Consider the following 19553-nt stretch of genomic DNA (forward strand, 5'->3'; position numbering starts at 1 on the left):
CTTGCAGAAGGCCCTAGTGTAGATGCAGGTACGCTACCCAAGCTGCACTTTTACCGAATAGCCTGTTTTGCGGGCGGGGTAGCTTTACCATACAGCTACAAAGTGCAGTTTTGCTGTTAAAGCTCTGCCCTTCCCAGGAGCCCTGTACCCTATGCTGCTATTCCGCCACAGCCAAAGGGCTCTGGGGGTAGAGCTGCCTTTAGTGCGTTATGGGGAAGGGAGGCCTTGGCTCCAGGGAACGGTAGGGCAGAAATCATTAGGGCAGCGTCGTTCCCATGCAAGCAGGGCTGCTGGGACCATTTGTACAGTGTGTGTGTGTGTGGGGGGGGGGGGGGTGCTGAGAGCCACTGACCCACACTGTAACCCCTGTCTAGCATGGCAACTACGGCAAGCCAGGGGCCGCCCGGAGCTCAGCCCAAGCGAGGGGGGGTGCGCGGGGCGATGCTGAGACCCCCCCCCCCCGAGAAAGGGGTGGGGGTTGGTGCTGCCAGGGCCTCGGCGCCGTGACAACAGCCATACGCGGGCACGGCGAGGACAGGCAGTGGCATGGCCACCCCTGCGAGGGGGTCTGTCCCCCCCCGCTGCTCCGAGCCCGGCACGCGCCGCCAGCGCCCCTGCGGGCGCGGCGAGCCGGGCTTAGGGCTGGGGCTCGGGTAGCTGCTGCCCGGCGCCTGCACGTTCCCGTCAGGCGCGGCTGGCGACACCCCAGTGACCAAAGCTAAAGGACCCTCCCAGCCCTTCTATGAAGTGCGCCTGCGCGGGCCCCGAGGGGAGCGGAGCGCGCCTGCGCCAGGGCGCAACCGGCATCGCCCTTGATGGTGAGAGCGCATGCGCGAGAGGCGGCGGCGGCGGCCTGGCGCAGCCACCACAGCGAGAGCGGGGCCGGGGAGCAGCGAGCGGCGGCGCCATGAGGCCCGGGCAGGGGCAGCGAGAGTAAGTGGGGGCGGGGCTCTGGGGTCCGTGTGACGCGCAGCCGGCCCCAGGCACGGAGCGGCGGCCGCGGGCCTGCAGCGCCCCGGGGGGCCCCACCGCCGCCCTTGGGGGCAGAGACGCTCCGGCCTGGCGGGGCCGCGGCGCGTGCAGCGGGAGCAGAGACCTCCCGGGCCCGCGCGCGGCGCGGAGCAAGCGGGGTCCAGGGCCGGGAGGGGCCCGGCGGGCTCCGGTCTGACGGACCCGGACGTGGAGCGGCAGAGACGAGTCCGTTGGAAGGGACAAGCCGCGGCTGCCCCCCCCGGCCCGGCGCTCTGCGGGCCCCCTTTCTCCCGGACCCGGCCTTCCCGCCAGACGCGCTCCGTGCAGGCCGCCCTCTGACCCGCTCGCCTGGCTGTGGCGTTGCACTGAACGGGCTGTTTCAGTTTTCTCCTGCTCACCCTGGCAAACCATAGCTCGGCTTGAAAGCAGTTAGGCTGGAACAGGACTTACACACGGTTCCCTAACCTGGGTAAAATGCCAAGGCGTCAGGAACTATCATGAAAAGCAGAGAATTGTTCCATCTCATGTAGCGAGAGTGGATCAAATGTGACTTGCCCAAAGTGGCACATTCTCTCATCGGTTTCTGGATTGAGACATAGCATCAGTGACCAGAAATATTACAGTTCTTTGGCTAACAAAAAGACTGTCCTTTCCCCTCAGATATGAACCTAGCCTTGATGATCTTGCCTTTGTCACCTTAGGTAGATCTCTGCAGCATGCTCTTTCTGGAACTGGCCATAAAGACCACCTAGAAGATTCAGCTTGTTCAGAATCCAGTGTTCCTTCCACTTCTAGGGACGACAAACTGGCTCCATTGTCTGATAGCTGCTAAGTCAATTCTAGGTTTAATTCAATGTCCTGTCCATTATCTAGAATCCTAATTGAAGTGTGATCTATGTCAGTGACCACCAGTGTTTTCACCTCGAGTCACAGCTGTGATTATCAGGGATGTTTTGTTTATTAGGCACCAATGTGGATTTGTCAGAGCCAAGGCATTCTCAATCTAGAGCCTTCAGCTGTGGAATTTGCTGCTTATAGAGACTTGGGTAAAAGTTTTGCTTCCTTCAAAGCACAATGCAAACACCTCTTAATTAGAGGAAAACCTGAATAATGTGGGTCAGTTTCCCCAGTATAATTTTGTGGATTATACTGTTAGAGGATGGAAAGGAGAACCTTGGTCCTACCCACCCCTTTGTAAGAAACTGTATTTCCCAATTATGCGATTGATGTTTTAGAAGTGTGTGTAATAATCTTGGAACAAGGGAACAGGCTCAGCTGATCCTTTTTTAAAGAGACAAAGTCAGGAAAATCCAAGACAAGATATTTTCAGAAAGAAAATGGCTTCTTGACCAGGTCCACGGCACACATACACTTTTTAGGGACTGAACACAATAGGTTAGCTCTGGTTCTTTCCTAGCAGAGACTATCTGCCTTTGGGGAGCTAGTCCCAGATTCTTTCAGGAAGAGAGAGGTCAGTTATTTTTTAGAAAGGTAAAGAAAGAGGAGGACCTTCATGAGCCCTTTTATGAGGTGCGCACACACATTTGAGTCCTTACAGAGAGAGGGGTTGGCTTTGAACCAATTACTAACTATAAAATGTCCTTATGACGAGGAAAGTGGTGGTAGATTTGCTCTAATGTATCAGCACTGTAATAATAAATTACTCTTGGGTTTGGAACAGGAAGGGGAATAATTAGTTACTGTACAACAGTGCTAATGCACGTTTATTTCTGATAAAGCATGCAAGTGGTTTGTGATCTTTACTGATGTTTTAATGCAGAAATATGAGTCAAAAAGGCTCATGTTAATCAAGATTTTGTAAATTCTTTCCTTTTGGCAAATTTTGAAGCTTCCTGGCAGGAAAAGTATGTACAATAAATACCAAACCATAATGAAAATCATTCGCATTGCAGAGGTTTACTTGTCTGTTTCCAGCCCACTCAGTAAGTTAACTATTTCACTGCCTTTGGGTATGCAATACATAATTTTCCAGAGAAGGACCTGAATGGCTTTATAGGTGTATATGGTATGCTTTCCTGTTGGCTCTGCTTTAAATTACTGCATATGCCTTTTAAAATTGTGGATATAGGCCTGTGCATAGCCCTGCTACACCAGGGGTTTAGTAACAATAGTTTATTGTTCATGTTTATTAAGATGACATAAATTATTTCCTTTCATTAGCCACTGAGGCCTCATGGAAAACTGTTAGATTTCTAAACAAATATTTTTCTGCTCAAGTACTTTTTCCTCTGATTATAAAAAGACAGTTTCTCTTAATAGTTTATTGCTCTGTTGGATTCCTCTGTGTTGTGATTTCCACAAGAGCCAATGTGATTTCACTGTAATAGGATAAATCTTATTAGGCATACTGGGCTTGATAGTTTCCAGGTATGCAATAGGAAAATAAAATGTATTCTAGTTCTAGAATTGCTGAGTAAAATCCCGTGGCCTGTGTTACGCAGGAGATCAGAGTAGATCATCATAGTGGGCCCTTCTTTCCTTTAAATCTATGAATAGGTACGTTTCTGATCAGACATATTATTTTTCTGTAAGAACTTGCACTGTCAGTCCAAGGCTCATTAATTTAGGTGAGCAATAAGCAACAGGAACAAAGTTCTTAAAAAGTAAATATTCTGCTCTTATGAAAATTCAATGTGGTGGTAAATCTGGGGGAGTCTATATATAATATGAAATCTATTTAAGTAGAATAGATTTAATTGTAGTATCAGAGGGTCTGTTGAGAGAGAGAAAAACAAATGAACATTGGAGGGTAAGAAGCCAGACTTCCTTTAGTGGGGCAGTTGGAGAATTAACTGTCCTGAAGTAATGTTCATATTTTTGGGGAGAGGAAGATCCAGGCCAAAAGTGATGAAGGGTCAGGACAGATTGGGAGATTAACATCAGGGAGATGAGTCTTTCAGCAAGAGATGGACCTATGGTTTGGTTTGGTTTGTTTGTTTGTTTTTCCCCCTTACAATGGCCTACCTCTTTGGGATCCCTGTAAATGGATCTATACCACAGACCTCATAATATAAATTAAATAGATCTAGTCTGAGATGGAGAGGCTAAAGAGGTGGCTTCTCTCAGGGGAAGACTGACAGAGTCAGAGAAAGCAAGAGCTGGGGGAGCATTAGATGAATTGACTTCATATTTATGAGCCTACTTGAAAGAATGGTATGAAAAATTGAAAATATATGAAGAAACTGCACTGAATTATACTGAAGTCCTTCCACAGAGTCAGACAAGAAAAGAATGTGTATCACTGAAACAAGAAATGAGCAAAAATCGACAAATCTAAAGAATAACATAGGAGAGAATATTGCTGGAAGATGCTGGCATCTCCTCAGTTTTTACTCTTCATATAAATTACTGTATACATGGATTTTGAAGTGTGTAAAAATTCTATTTTATTCTGAGATAAGACTGCACACGCTGCCTGAAGATACTTAAGGAATCTGTACTGCTTTAATGTTGACATTAAATAATGACCCTGCTTTTAATGCTGTATCCATCATGTTGCGAATTTTCTCAGTGGAGTTAACATACCTCTGGCAAAATAAATACCCTTTTGCATAAGGGCATAGTGTGGGTTCCCCCTTCCCTCCATATTCCAAACAGATCCATAATGCTTCATCTGTAGAACAGTTTGCCAAAAGTGTGTCTGCTAATAACATTTGAAAAAAGAGGTTGATAAATGCCCACTGAGGAATGTTTTCTCTAGCTGTATATGTTTTCTATAATTGTAAGGCAAGCAAGTTTAATTTATGTTTAAAGTTCTCATCTAGTAGATACCTATTTACCTACATTTGCATTGGCGATTGTTGCTGAGGGAGAGGTTCGAGAGGTGAAATTAGGTTCTTTCAAATCATGAAGTATCTGCATTCTCCAGAAATGCAGCCTGCTGTGAAATGTGCACGTGCCGTAGCATGTCTGCTCTTCCGTATTCACATTCATGACTGCATGGGGGATTTAAGGTCTGCAATATATTCCTCTTTACTGAGTACTATGTTTTTCTGTCACTCTGCTTTTTCTGTTCTCATCAACCTCTCCTCCACTCTTGACTTCTGGTCATTTTTGGACAGCTCATGAGGGTGCAAGAGCAAATGACTCCCAACACCCACCAACTAATCCACACAACCAAGACATTCTGCATTCTCCATAAATTGCTTTGTGTCTCAGTGGATGGGCCAACTCTTAATAGTGAGAGAAATAACTCATTTAACAGGTTGGTAGATTCATAGATTCCAAGGCCAGACAGACCATTGTGATCATTTAGTCTTACCCCCTGGATAATATAGTCCATAAACTTTCCCAAAGTAAAAATGTAAGGGTGCAAAATGGACTTTTGGGGACCTTCTTATGTTTCCTGCCTGACTCAGTTACTCCAGGGACCACTCAGTCCACATGCTGGGCTTTATGGAAATTCCAAAAATGCTAGAGAACATATCCCAAAATTTTGTCTGCCAAGGGATTAGTGATCAAATGGCTGAGGTTACTAGATAAATGCTTAAAGTGCATATTTTTTTTCCCACAGATGATTGTAGTATCTGGTGTACTTGAATACTTTATATAGGTCCACATTGTGATATATTTAACACACTGAGTAGTACCTGAGTTTATAAATAGGCCAGTTGACTTTCTGGGATTACTCATGATGTAATATGAATAAGGGTTTCACAATTTCCCCTACAGTGCCTTTCATCTTCAGAGTACTTCACAAGTATTTAAAACTTTTTGCACATTGTAAATTGATGGGGTTAATATTTGCAAATTGTACTAGGGCAGGGGGGTGGCATAATATTCCCCTTTCCCAGTGGTATTTTTAACTTTCCCGGTAATAGTTTCTAAGCCTAGCAATCTGTATGTGGGAGTATGCAGTATATATATTTTTAATTGCATGCTGTTGTTTGAGAGGAGTTTGGATAACATTCTTCATAAGAAAGATAACCTCTCCCAAAAGAGTCTTATTGCTATTCCAAATACTGACTTATGCTAGTGAGATTAGTTCTGACAGTTATGCTTGCCTGGCACCACATGAATTTGAATATGACAGATTGGTGTGTTCTTCAGCTCAGTCTATGTGAAGGCTAAGTCTTCATACTATTTTCCTTTTCAAAAGCTTTGTTATATTTGGTGTTAGTAACAATGCTTTTTGAAACATGTGTCTTTTAAACGCTACAGAGGTGCAGGGAATCGAATACTTACTGCCACCATTTCTCTACTACTGGTAGGATTATATCCATTATTTCAGAGCCTCCTCTTCATTTTGTATTTCAGATAACCTTGTTACAAACCTGCTTCTGTTCTTGTGCACAGGGATGAATTGCTTGTGCTCATAATATTCAGAATCTTATCACATCTGAAAATTAGCTTCTCCAGAACATTTGAAAAAATACAGATATCCCGGTTTGTGGAATAACTCTTGAATGGCACAATTTAATTAGTTAAGGTCTGCTTTTGACATAAAATAAGTCTTGATTGGTTAGCTTTGTCTATTTTTGGGGCGGGAGTAGGCAGGAGAGATTTTCAATACAATATTCCATATTGGCATGTTCTACTGTGGTTGACCCAAATTAAGATAGAATAGCTTCTGTAAAATTTGAAGAACTGTGCTGTGCTTTTTTAATATAGAACAATTAAATTTAAATGCATCCATATACATTGTATAAATAACTAATCAAAACACCTAAATAGATTAGTAGGTGGATCTAGTCTAGGACAATTTATTAGAAATTGTATTTACTATAAATGTAACACTATAAATTCTAATCTTAGACATAGTTCTAGGCAGGATTTTATTAAGCATGTTCCTATTCTTATTAATAGAATTGTATGTGTTAGATTGTCTTCGGTGAGTGAAACAAATCTTCAGTGTCATTAAGTCTGCAGTGTAAGTAAAAATTGAAATTATATTGGTTTTCAAACTCTTATTTTGTCACAATGGCTAAAGTAGTAGCATTACGAAGAAAAAGGTTAACCATTAAAATAGTTTTTATTTTTTTAAAACCGTAAGTCAGAAAATGATCTGCCAAGTGATACGTTGCTGACATATTTAGTACAGGCAACCCAATTAAGATGCTTTATATTGTTTCCAGTAGGATTCTAATTATTTCTAATTTTGGAACTATGTGAGAGCAAGTGGAAGTAGGTGAAATGATGTGCTTTGCTATTCATAGTGAGTCCAGTATCCATTTTTTTCCCTGGAATCTTTCTTCTCATGTAACCTGTAATGTGTTGTACTGAGAAGAGGTAAACTACTTTTTGGTGTTCTGCTAAGATAATAACCAAGTTCAGCTCCCCACAAATAATCTCTTGTGTGGTGGGCATGGGGTTCCTGGCAGAGCAAAACGACTAACCTCCCAGAGGTACAGTGAATGAAAAGCTCATTGTTTTCATGTATTTTTACCTGTTTTCATCAGAGAGCATATTTCTTTTCGGTATTCAGTAATGGATTTTTTCCATTCTCTGCTACCATTGTATAAGAACATGACTTGCTGTATCATGCCATCCATATTCTTGCTTGCACACTCAAAACTTTGAGCATGCATTTGAGATGACTTGTATATTGCAGTCTTATCCTTTATGGATATTGTGTTGTCTCTACAGCATACATTACTTTCCAGAAGACTGTTTATAATCCAGTGTTATCTTTATTTTAAGACCAAGTTTCAAGTTAAGCCATAGTCGTATTAAATAAAAATTACTGTGGAATGGAAAGAGCATCATGTGAGTTTAAAAGTGAGTCAGTGTTACTAATCTCTGAGGTAAATTTCCACTGCTTGTATTCTGTGGCAAATATGCAGTGGAACAACATACATCCTTAATATCTGGAAAGGACAGTCCTTTGTAATTACCCAGTCACTTTTCGATTCAGCCAGGTCAATGGTTTTAAAACATCCATTTGTTCTGTCATTGTTTCTCTTGGTACTGTCTCTTAAATTGCACCGATCTTAAGGTTCCTTCTTTGTTTTATGTCTATAATAATCAGAAGATGCACTGAATGCAGTCTCCCCGAACTGATGAAAAATTGTTTAGAACCATCTGAGAGTTGGCTTTATGTTGGTTATAATTGTATTCCTTCTTTATGGCTGTATTTGCTCACCCTCTGTGCCCTCCCCAACCTCCCATCCCCTCAATTCTGTGAGATAATAGGATTGCATGGAAACTAAGTGCTTTTTGAGAACAGTGCCATTTTAAATACAAGTACAAGGCATTGGCTTCAGTGCTGAGAGGATATTAGGTTGTTCATTTAAGTCTGCCAAATTGCTCACTATTCAGAGGTTTACTCTTCTTTAGTTTTTATCTTCAACTACTGGAAATTCTTCCAGGATGCTGGCTTTCATTTTTTTCATCTGTACATAATCGATAATGTGTTCTTACTAGAGCTCTTAATTCATATCTCCTTTAATATTAAATTCCCCGCAGCTGTGAGCACTTGTGAGCTAATATCTATGAAAACCAACCACATGAAAAGGCCAAAGCAGGCTAACAAAAGTATCTCTAAGCAATTTTCCATGTTCTTTCTGTTCATACCACTTTTTTCTTTTTTTTTCCCCCCTACTGTAAAGGCTTCGGATGTTTGGATTTAGAAATTACTTGTTTTGAAACAGGTTACTTTGAAAGCATTTTTTAGAGGAATTGTAGATATTTACTCCCATTCAGTTCTGAAATCTTTCTGCTCTGGTCTGTAGCTTCTCAGTGGCAAGACTTCATTTTGTGCTTACAAGATTTCTCCCAATATTCTCCAGGAATCCAGTTTTCCACCCAAGGCTAGAGAAATATTTGGGAAATCTTTTATACCTGTTCTAATTATTCCTTGTTTCTGCGCATTTACCAGGTGATGCTTTTGATGATTAAGATTTGTTATGACTTCTAATTTCTTACATTAAAGTGTTCCTAATTACATATGATTTAAATTTGTGATTAAACCTCAGTAGTGCTCGTTTTAATATTTTGGGAATGTAATAACTTGAAAAATGAGTATGATTAGTAAATAGAATATTTTGGTGTATATTCCCACATATAAGGATGGCATCAATCTTCAACATATAGATAATTACCTTCATAGCATAAACTGGCTTCCCACATACATGCTAAGAATGAGTAAAGTTACATACTAAAAGAATGAAAGCCTGAGGAATTTTAAGTGCCATGTATAATATAAATTACAACCATTCAACTAAATTAAAAGTAGTGGAGGAAAGAAGTACTGTAGCATTCTTAATACTATCATCTAATGTGTGAGAGAAATTGCATCCAGTTATTAAACGCCATTATTTTAACATGGTCCAATTTGGCAAGGTGTTTTTCCATCAGTGGGTTATTTTTCCCCTCCCTTGATGTTCCAGAATTGTCTGACATGCCAGGATTAATGAAGATTAAGGCTTAGAGTGCCTGCATCTTGGTAGTTTATTTGTAAAATGGCTGTGCACCATGTGTAAGAAAAATTGCCTTTCATATGTAGGGTTTATATTCTGCTTGAATGTGTTCTGCTCTATTTACTTGTCATTCTGCGCTGGCATGTGAACTATTTGATTTTATGAATAACTTACTGCTGTTGAAATAAAATTAAAGTAGCTGTTGCAGTTATTTAAAAGGCAATTAAATTTGATTTTATTCTGTTGTATCTCCTATGAAAATGCATAAAACTTGGTGTATGGGTGAAAATCGTATTAAAAAATGTTTAGTGTTTTTGTTTTTCCCCTTAAGCTATGTCTTACACCACTGGGACTTTCCACATAAATACTCAATTAAAATCTCATACCATTGAGTTTGATGCTGGAAGTGCAGTGACTGTGTAAGAAAATGTGGTAGTGATTATGTGATCTTATACACATCCTTAAAATTGACAACCTGTTCTGGGAGATGTAATAGGCTAGGACAAAGGAGTTTCTTCCTCAGTCTTTCAAAAAGTGCTGTGACTCTAACTTCTAAGGGAAGGTCACACAGATCCTCCTAGAACCCTGAACAGTTTATGCAGGAAAGCCTTGATCTGTTAGAACTATGGCACAATGATAGAGAAATCAGCTTGTGCATAATGGTCTGATAAGGGCACGGCACGGACAGAGTGTAATGTTTATTGTGTCAAAAAAATTATCTGTATGAAGCACTCTGATCTCTTAATTTTGTTAGTACGAATAGAGTAGAGTGGGTAGAGATGGCTTGGTTACCAGTTAAAATACTACTCTTGACTTTGCTTTTTCTTACTGTGAGGAAACTATCGTGTCCTTCCCGATATTGTATACCATTTAAAGAATATATAGCTTCCTGAATTGTTACTGGTATCGTACTGTCATACAGAGGACTTGAGAATATTTTTTTGGGGGGGGAAGCATTAATTTTCTTAACTTTTTTGAAAAAGTTAAGTAATGGTGCAAGATGTTTTATTTAATCTAGATGAGTTTGCACATGTAAGCTTTCAGAGTTAAGTCTGTCAAGAACACCTGGAGCTGGAAAAAATTAATTGTAGCTTTTGAAGGCCCAGCTAAAATTCTATTTTTATGCACATGGTACATAGTGACTATACCTAAAGGTAATGCATCATATATTTGCTACAGATTCCAACTGTTGGTTACAGTAGTGTTTTAAGAAATGCTGAACTAATTTTATACATGTTAAGTTTTTCAACAAATCACATTGACTTCAAAGAAAAATTAGAATAAATTTGTCCTCCAGCCACCTGCAAATATATCAAAACCAAAATTAAGCAGGAGTAACTTCCCATTAGAACACTCACTTACAGTTTAATGATTAATGCACAGGTATGGAAGTTTTGTCTATCAGAGTTCAGTTCTCATTGTCACTAACTCACTGTATAGCATTGGGCATGTGAGTTTGGACCTGATGTAGGTCTCTGCACCTTCTCCACAAGTCCAGTGGTGGAGAGGGGAACATACCCTGATTTCCAGATTCTGAACCCCATATTTTGATGTTGTGGGACCTGAAGTACTCAGCCCCTCATGTGACTGTGCAATTCATCTATTTGTGCTTCTGGTCCTCCAGCTGTACAATATGATCATATCTCACAGGAGTGTTGAAGATTATTTAATTAATGTTGGAAGGTGCTATAGAATTGCAGAGCATTATTGGAGTCCTCAGGTTTTGCTAGAAGATTAGAGCTGATAAAAGTATTTATGGAAGCCTTTTAATGCATCAGCTGTGTTACTATGAAGTGCTTTAAGGAAAATTCCAATAATTAAACTTCCTAAATGTTTAGTAAATGACAGTGTCAAAGAATGTAAAGCATTTATTTGGGAATGCATTACTGATTTAATATCTGTTTAGTGAAAGAGGTAGGTTGTCCCAATGGGGGACTGCAATTTTAATACTTCCCAGCAGGAGGCCTAATTTGACTTGTCAAATTAGAACTGAAAGAGTAGGCTGAAGATTAGAAAGCACTGGCAATCAGAAAAGGTAACCATTACAAAATTTAGTAATCTTTAACTGTTAAAATTTTATAGTATTCTTTAATTTCCAGTAGACTCTAATAACAAACCAATTCTGTTTTCCTTTGCATCTATTGATCAAGATATAAGCTTCTGCCTTGATCACTATATTTTACTACAAATAAGATATACATAATTTGGAAAATTTTCTGTGTGCTTCTTTAAAAGCACTGGTCATATTACCCTGAAGTCCATCTTTCAGGCCAGGTCTCCTATTAATGTTAATGAAATTGAACCTTCAGTCCCTTCCTATGTAATGCACAAGATTGGAAATATTAGTTGGATGCTTATTTATACAATCTTGTGGTTTTTTGCAAATGTGAAAGAACATGAACTAAAATGAAAACCACTCTATACAAAGAAATAGAATGAAAAATTTATGCCTCAGTGGGGGCTCCGGTCTGTGGGCCTAAGCCCAGAACCTTACTCCAACTGTTGTGACCTAACGGATTGCACCTCTGCTCAGGATTGGCCTGGATGTCCCTCTGTCATTAAGGGGGAGTCAGCCAGGCCCAACTTAAGCTGTGTTTTGACCTCATGCTCCAGATCCCAGTGCCCAGTGGGCCCAGCTGTTGGGGGTTGGCTCACTCTGCAGCCCCTCCCATCTGTATGGATAAAATGAAGTGTGTTAGCCAGAGGCCTAAACCTTACCCGCTATAAAGAGGGATACAGAAGATGAGGGTGTGAGCAAGGACCAGAGCCCAGACCTCTTGTCATCTTTGGTGGCTGGAAGCAGGAAAAGGCTGGGATAGCCACTGAGGTGGTAGTCAGGGACTCTGCTTGCAGCTTTCATATCAGTTCTGGCTAGTAGTGTGTGCCCCCTCACTAAGCTGGAAGAGGAGTCTGCACCCTTCCTTCCAGACCTTCTGAATGTTGCCAAAAAGGAGGGTCTCTGCTACTTTACCCCTCTTTGGTGCATGTAGGCATGAGTGGGAGGGAAGGAAGGGTTTCCCCTACTTTTGCCTGCTGGAAGGGAATGGGACAGGTTTGTAATCTCCCCCAGGTTGTGGCTTTCAGACCCTTTTTCCCTCTGAGTAATTCCCCAGTGAAGAGTTTTGTAATTGTCTTCTTGAGAGTGTCAGCTCAGTCTCCCAGGTGCCCTGTGCGGAGGGGCAGCCCCTCAGGCGCTGTCTGGCCCCAGAGGCAAGGAGCCAGTACTGTCCCCAGTCAGTGCCGCTGTGGCTCGGGGAGGGGTATCTTTACCAGCAGCGGGGCTTTCATTTTTAAACCAGGACTCTTGTTGCTGTTAAACTCCTGCCATGGCTCAGCCTGGGGCCCCCAGCCAAGGAGTCGAGGCCGTGCTGGGGGCCGGCTCCGGGCACGAGGATGGACATTCAGCCCGCACCCCGCAGGCGGTCCCGGCCGGGCAGCGCTAACAAAGGGCCCCGCCTGCCGCTGCCATTGGCGGGAGGCCGCCATCCGTCAGGCCGGGGCGGGGCCGCTTTCCGGCGCTGCGGAGCCGAGGTGCAGAGCGCCGAGCCCGGTGCAGCAGCCGCGGCTCCCGCGGCCCCGGCTGTGGGGGCTGCCTGCACCGCCTCTCCGAGCCGGGTCCCGGTAAGGCTCCGGCAGGGAGAGCTCGGCCTGCAAGGGCCCCTTTCCTGCGGCGGGGCGGGGCGGGGCGTGCAGGCTGGGGCAGGTCTCCGGCGGCGGGGTCCCTGCGCCTGTGGGCCTCCTCTCCTTTCCTCCTGCGGAAACCCGGCGATCCCCCATTTTCCTGGCCGCCGCCGCCGCCTCCTCGCGGGCAAATAGCCTCTGAAATGCCTGCTCCCTCCGAACTGAATCTGACCCTACAGTTACACCCATCCATTTTTAAACTTCCTTCCCCTGTTCTGTCAGTGGAAAGGACTCTTGGCTTCGATTTTCTGGTTTGCATTCTCTACTCTCCATCTAGTTTCGCCTGAACCGGCTGTAGCAAGTGAAGCAGATTTGAGGTCCTTCATTTCTGGTTTGGGCCTAAGCGACTGTATCATAACTTTGGAGCTATCCTGTAAGACAAGGAAGAGCATTTGAATCCAGCAGAAATCCAGGGTAGTGCTGATTTTGACACTTAAAATAATTCCTAAATGGATTTCAAATGTCAAGCTTTAAAATTAATGCTTTGTAAGCAGCTGGTGCATATGTGCTAATTAGGTGGCTATGCTGATTGTAAACTTTCTATAATTAGGCATTTCCAACTAAACATGTGGAACAAGTATATCTTTTATGTTGATTAGTCATGCCAGCTCTTGGCTAATGTCTAGTGCAAAATACTAAGAGTTGAATATCAATCTTTTTCAGGCACTTTGGATATATTAATTAAAGTGATACAGAGTTCATTCTAGTAAGCAAAGCAAAGATTCCAGAGATCATTGTAACCAGAAGGCAGTCAGTAATATGGTGCTGTATTAAGAGACTAGTGAGTTCTTATTGCAGCATTGGCATGGCATAGGTTCAGCAGCCACAAAAACTGTAAACTTTAAGCAGAAAGGTCTGTTCTTAATTAACTGATATCTTCCGCTTAGGAAAGTAAGCTACATTTGCTAGCTCCTTCAGATACTTTTGATGAATTTTTTTTCTTACCACCCATGATACTAGGTTAGTAACCATTGCATCATCATGTTTATTTCATTCTCTAACAGGAAGACAGTTTTTGTGTATTAAAGTGCAATGTTTGGGAAGCCTGTTAACTCTAAAACACAAATGAGCATTGCAGCAACGATTGCAGCACTGCTGGGTTTCTAAAAGCTTTTTTTATTATTATTATTTTTAAATGAGATTTAGTTGAGTAGGTGAAGTGATAGTGTGAGCTGGAGACACTTAGAAGGCATTGAATTGCCTAGGAACCATTGAGTCATCAAGTACCTTTTGACCTCCTAATAAAGGTAAAGTCACAAGTTTTGATGGGGGTCACATTTTTCATCTGAGAGTATTCAGCCCCCCACCTTTATGAAATTGTATTACATGACATTAATTTATTTTCTGTTTCATTTTTTTATCTTAAAAAATGTAATAGTAGTAATATGCTGTATGTGTTTTCCCAGAATAACTGTACTCAGAAGATGAAACATTCTGCTGTATAATCATAGGATATCTACACTAATCTCTGTCATTTAACTTAGATGCAAAATAGGAAACCATCAGATGTTTACTTATGAGGAAACAATTATATGTGAAATCATGACTTACCATAATCTCTGTAGCTAAGTGGTTGAAACACATTGCACTACTGAGACTGAAGTAGCTGGTTTAATTTTTTCCTATGGCAGTTTTATTCTGTCCTGGTTATTTATGAGTAGCAGTGCTTAATGGGAGGAAAAGTGACTTTTGTTCTCTTCCCCTATAAGATAACCTATATCAAAGCCTTCAGAAATATAAATTGATTCCTTTCAGAAGCTGAAGGAAAGGAATAAGATTGTTATTGAGTTTCTTAACGATTGAGTAGCAGTGCCAAAACCTTGCATGATTAAATGTTGGGTTTTTTTAAGGTTGGGGATGGGCTCTTGGTGCTCAAGGTGGGAGAATAGTGGACAAAGCAGAACTGAATACATTCACACGGAGATTTGCATTAGGATAGTTTTTTAGCTGTTTCAAGCTTGTCAGACACTTGCTGAAATTAAATCCTGTGTGTGTTTAGAGAGGGGGTTATTCCATGATCTTTACTGTAGGAGGCTTAGTTTGAGAGAGCTGTTTACAATGTGTCTGAAATAGAGGGTAGAAGACACAGTGGAGTCTGTCTGTTTACTGCTCAGATAAGGAGATGGAATAGATTGCTGGCCTGTTTCTGAACTCTCTTAATGAATGGTTGCTAGGCGCATTGCATCTCAATCAGTTTAATCCTCAAGATGTCATTTACAGGTCTGCTCTTTGTGAGTGCCAGAACTATGCACTTTCAAACTGTACTGGCCAGAATTTGCTGGCAAAGCAGTCTGGAATTGCTTGTCCAAGAATTGTGTGTGTATGTGTATATATTTATTGCTGGGTGATCCAGTTTTAAAGTGCCTGGTGTCACAGGGCCACCATTTCATGGACATGTGCTAGGATTAGGTCTCCAGTGATAAATAAGAGACAACAATATCATTAGCATCTTTCCTAGATCAGTTTAGTATATAATTTACTTGTTTGACGTTAGATTAAGATGAAGTAAAAGAATTCCTTGTTCTAAAATTTTGACTGCTTTCTGTGGAAGTGTTTATATCTTGGCTGAATTAGCTAGGGCAGTTTTTTAGGGTTAATTTTTCCTCAGGTTAACAGTTTTCAAAAATTATCTATCCTATATCTGAGAAAATAGGACAGTGCAAATACTGGCATAAATAATAAATTCCCAATTTAAGAATCTTCCTGTGAAATTGAGGGTGAAAGTCCATTGAAGCAGTATTCAGGAAAGTAATTATATATGTTTTGTGTATTATGTAAATGTTTATGCTGGCAGTATAGAGCAAAGAAAAGTAGTTTCCCAACATGGTTAAACTTTAACAGCCTGTTTTAAAAATAAAATACTAAGGCTCTCTTTTTAAATTTTCAATGAAAGAGATTCATCTTATTGCAAAGAGTGACACATTTTTATTTGCATGAGCTATCTTCCTTTTGCATGGAAGTTTTCCTTTAAATTCTACATGATAGGAGTTTGGTCTACTGTAAGTGCAAATTGAAGAGTGAGTAGTAGTGGAAAATGCTTTGGATTTGTTGAATGTTAAATGCATTTTAGTAACATTTATAGACACTGCACATTGAAATAAGATCTGAGTTTGTTGCATAATTGTATTACAAACTGCACATGAAAATTTAAGGTAGGAACTTAGTAGGCCTTATGAGTTAAACATATTTAGGCATAAATGAAAATAATATAAAAGCTGCTGCAGAAGTTAATGTGAGCCTCTTGAAACTGAAATTTTGAAAATGATTTGAAATAGTCTTGACTAAAGTGAGATCAGTATATTTAAAAAAAAAAATCACAAGGTGTGCTTCTCCAGATGGAGCATCTGCAGTCTCCTGTATCACCAGCAAAACCAAGCCAGCACTTGGAGTTTCACTGTGGGAAGGAAAAAGTCCTCTAAACAGAATGTTGTGAGATCATAGAGTACTTTTTATATAAGTGAAGATTTTATTATGTGCTTTGGATCGAGGGCCTGTCTGTAAAGTACAGCACAGGAGTGTTAAGATCAATTGTAAAAAAACAGATGATTTGCCTAACCTGTCCTTCAGATGGCTGAAATGGGCAAGGAACACCTGGCATTTAGAGAATTGCAGTACTGGTGCAATACTTTGGGAACAGGGTTTCTTCTTCATGACATGACTCTGCACATCTCCACTGTGAGAGAGACCCCATATCAAAGCAGCAAGCTGTTAGAGGAGTGTGTGCCTGTCACTGTGCTCCAGCATCTTAGAAACAAAAGTGCAGAAGTCTCCACCTCCAACTATACCCCCATTCCTACCTTGAGAAAATGGATACTGAGCCTCATCTTCTCCCTACATTTTGATTTATGTCGGTATTGTGTAGACAAATATTTCACATCCCTGCTACAAAGTTTGATCAATGTGGATATTCAAAATTGTTACCTGGGAATATGTGGGATTAAAATCTTGGTTCTCAATTGTATGAGGACACCTGCTCCTTCTTGCACCTCTATTGAGAGATCCTTCCCTTCCAACTATAGCAATTGCCAGGAGAGATTCATAACTGTAAGCTTTGGTGACAGATTGTCCTTGTACAGATTTTGTAAGGATTGAGTTCTAAAATCTTATCCCAAAATCTTGACCCTGGTGGCTTCCAAAATTCCTTTAAAGCAAACACTTTGCTGAGCCTCTTGATCTTCTGTGTTAGGCTTGGTGGTGCCCCTTGAATATGAAGAAAGCTATTGGTTATTTCCTTGGCAGTAGAAAGTGTTTTGTGGTTTTTTTTTAAATCCTCAGTTTTATTATGGTGTATAATTAGAGAAAAGAGCCAGTACTTCAGAGTGCATCTAGACTGAAAACAGATCCATTTTTGAATACAGATGGTCTGTGCTTACTGAAGATCCTGTACAAGGAGAACTTAAAGCTCTTTCTGCAGGAGGAGTGGATAGCAGCTTCTTTAGCATCTATTTGTTGTGTGCCATTTGTTGAGATACCTACAGTTGATTCCCACCTTTCCAAAGCATCATTCTATCAGCATTCATCACAAATCCCATTGAATGCTTCATTCTAAGAGAAAATGTTCACATCTCTTTTCAACTAACAGTGCTCAGCCCTTTTCCTAAGGATTGTCACTGCTAACTAGTGTCTCTCAAAGGGATCTGTGGGAGCAGTATCACAAAGGAATAAGGTTACTTATTGAAGTACCACTTGTGTTTTGAACATGTTCCTTCTGCAGATCCCCACTGGCTCTTCCCCCTCTGTTGGAGATTTAAAAGGTGTGCCCTTGGCTCCAGAGTGCTGGAGCAACATATTTCCCTATCTGTCTGTGTCCATCTTTTTGTCTCTTGTCTTTTACTTAGGGGCATTCTGGGGTAGGCACTGTCCTATTATTCTGTTTGTACAGCACCTAGCACAATGGGGTCCTGGTCCAGGGGTGGGGCCCCTGAGGGTTATGGTAATATAGGTAATGCTCTCCTTCGGTGTTTGCTTTGAAATAGGTTCTGTTGGCAGGTCATGTGCTGTCAGAAGAGATCAGTGGGGACAACACATTTAAAAAATGTTACTTTACCTCTTCAGTTTCCCTTCACTCCTCTGAAAATAGCTTATCCCACATTGTATCTGAGCTACCTTGATTTGTTTAGTGAGTCTGTATCGCTAGGATTCAGTTACATCACATTTTTTCTCACTGTGTTGCATGAAGTATGAGGAAGTTTTTTTCAGAATTGCTCTGATTTCTAGTTTTACAATTTTACAATCTCTTGATCTGCTCTGGAAGTCAGCACCTGAGCTCCTTTTGTCTTACTCTCAGGAAGTACTGCATCTTGTTCCTTCCTCTTTATCAACAAGTGTAATTTATGCTGTCTTTTATCTATGCCGTAAGACATGGAAAAGGAGCAAGACTCTTCAGTAGTGGGAAACAGACTTACATGCTTAATGGAAATATTTTAGCCTTTTAAATTCAAGTTAACATAAGGAATATAAACGGTTAACTTCTGTGTTGGATGTGTAGTGAGTCAGTTCTGATGATAAAGCTTTCGATTTCAGACTTTCACTTACCTATTGAAGGTTGGCTAAGCACATCAATAGTTAATACTGTCAAAATTTGCTTTAATGTCAAGCCTTTTCTCTTAAATTAAAGCTTTTAGCATATATCAACTGTAGAAAGCAACATTAGATTTAAGAAAATAGCATTCAATAGTCTCTAAGCACTTTATTTTTGCCTACTTTGTAAGCAGTCGATAGGCCAAACTGAATTATACAAATATGGTAATTCACTGTGCATTTAAATAGGGCTCAGTAGTGCCGGCAGAGGTGAGAGATTGTTGCCATCCAAGTGGTTTATGTAAAATTTTGGATTCCATTTCTAACGCCCCAAAAAAACCATTCTAAATTTAGTTGTGTAAGGGCACATCTGTTAATTTCCTGCTGAGTTGCATCATAGGTGAAAGAGCTCCAGGTAAACCGTAAAGCACATATTTCTGCCAGGCTGGATACAACTTGTGATTACTGTTGTCCTTTTCAAAATCAGGGCTGCATTTGACAGCATTCTTGAATTTTATTGTGTGCGTTACTTTTCCAGAATATTTGCTTTAATCAGTCTCTCTCTTTGCATTAAAGAGGCAGATTCAGCTATTCAAAGCAGGTTGATAATTGCTTTTCATTAAAGGTACAAGTGCCAAAGAGTTGAGCATATCTTCCAAGAAAAAACATTAATTATAACTTCTGTAGAGCTTTTATCAATCACATAGTTATAAGCCATGTGAATGCAGTTAAATGGAAGTGGAAGATTTTACCTTTCCGCTAGCTTGAAGAGTGTTTTGCAGGCAGGTCAGTTTCTTCATGGTCAAATTTACCTGGAGGTTGATGTTAGGAGATACAGTAACTCCTCGCTTAACATTGTAGTTATGTTGCTGAAAAATGTGACTTTAAGTTAAACAATGTTAAGCGAATCCAATTTCCCCATAAGAATTAATGTAAATAGGGGGTTAGGTTCTAGGGAAATTTGGCTGCAGCGCAGGGAACTTAGGGGAGCGGGGAGCTGAT

The 19553-nt window shown here is 41.0% G+C and overlaps 1 protein-coding gene across 5 annotated transcripts in view; it reads left to right on the forward strand.

Moving 5' to 3' along the window:
• FAM222B (family with sequence similarity 222 member B) overlaps positions 1-19553 on the forward strand; it is a 49090-nt gene that overhangs the window by 3251 nt on the left and 26286 nt on the right. For 2 of the 5 annotated variants that reach the window (XM_050929549.1, XM_050929553.1), the window contains exon 1: positions 847-933. The exons of 1 other annotated variant lie outside the window; for it this stretch is intronic. The gene's annotated coding sequence lies outside the window, so the exon portion shown is untranslated. Of the gene's footprint in view, positions 1-846; positions 934-12948; positions 12972-13299; positions 13405-19553 lie in introns of those variants that run through there. 2 more of the 5 variants (XM_050929551.1, XM_050929550.1) reach the window with 2 other exon arrangements.

This window comes from Gopherus flavomarginatus, chromosome 19 (assembly GCF_025201925.1).
Source record: "Gopherus flavomarginatus isolate rGopFla2 chromosome 19, rGopFla2.mat.asm, whole genome shotgun sequence".
NCBI lineage: Eukaryota > Metazoa > Chordata > Testudines > Testudinidae > Gopherus > Gopherus flavomarginatus.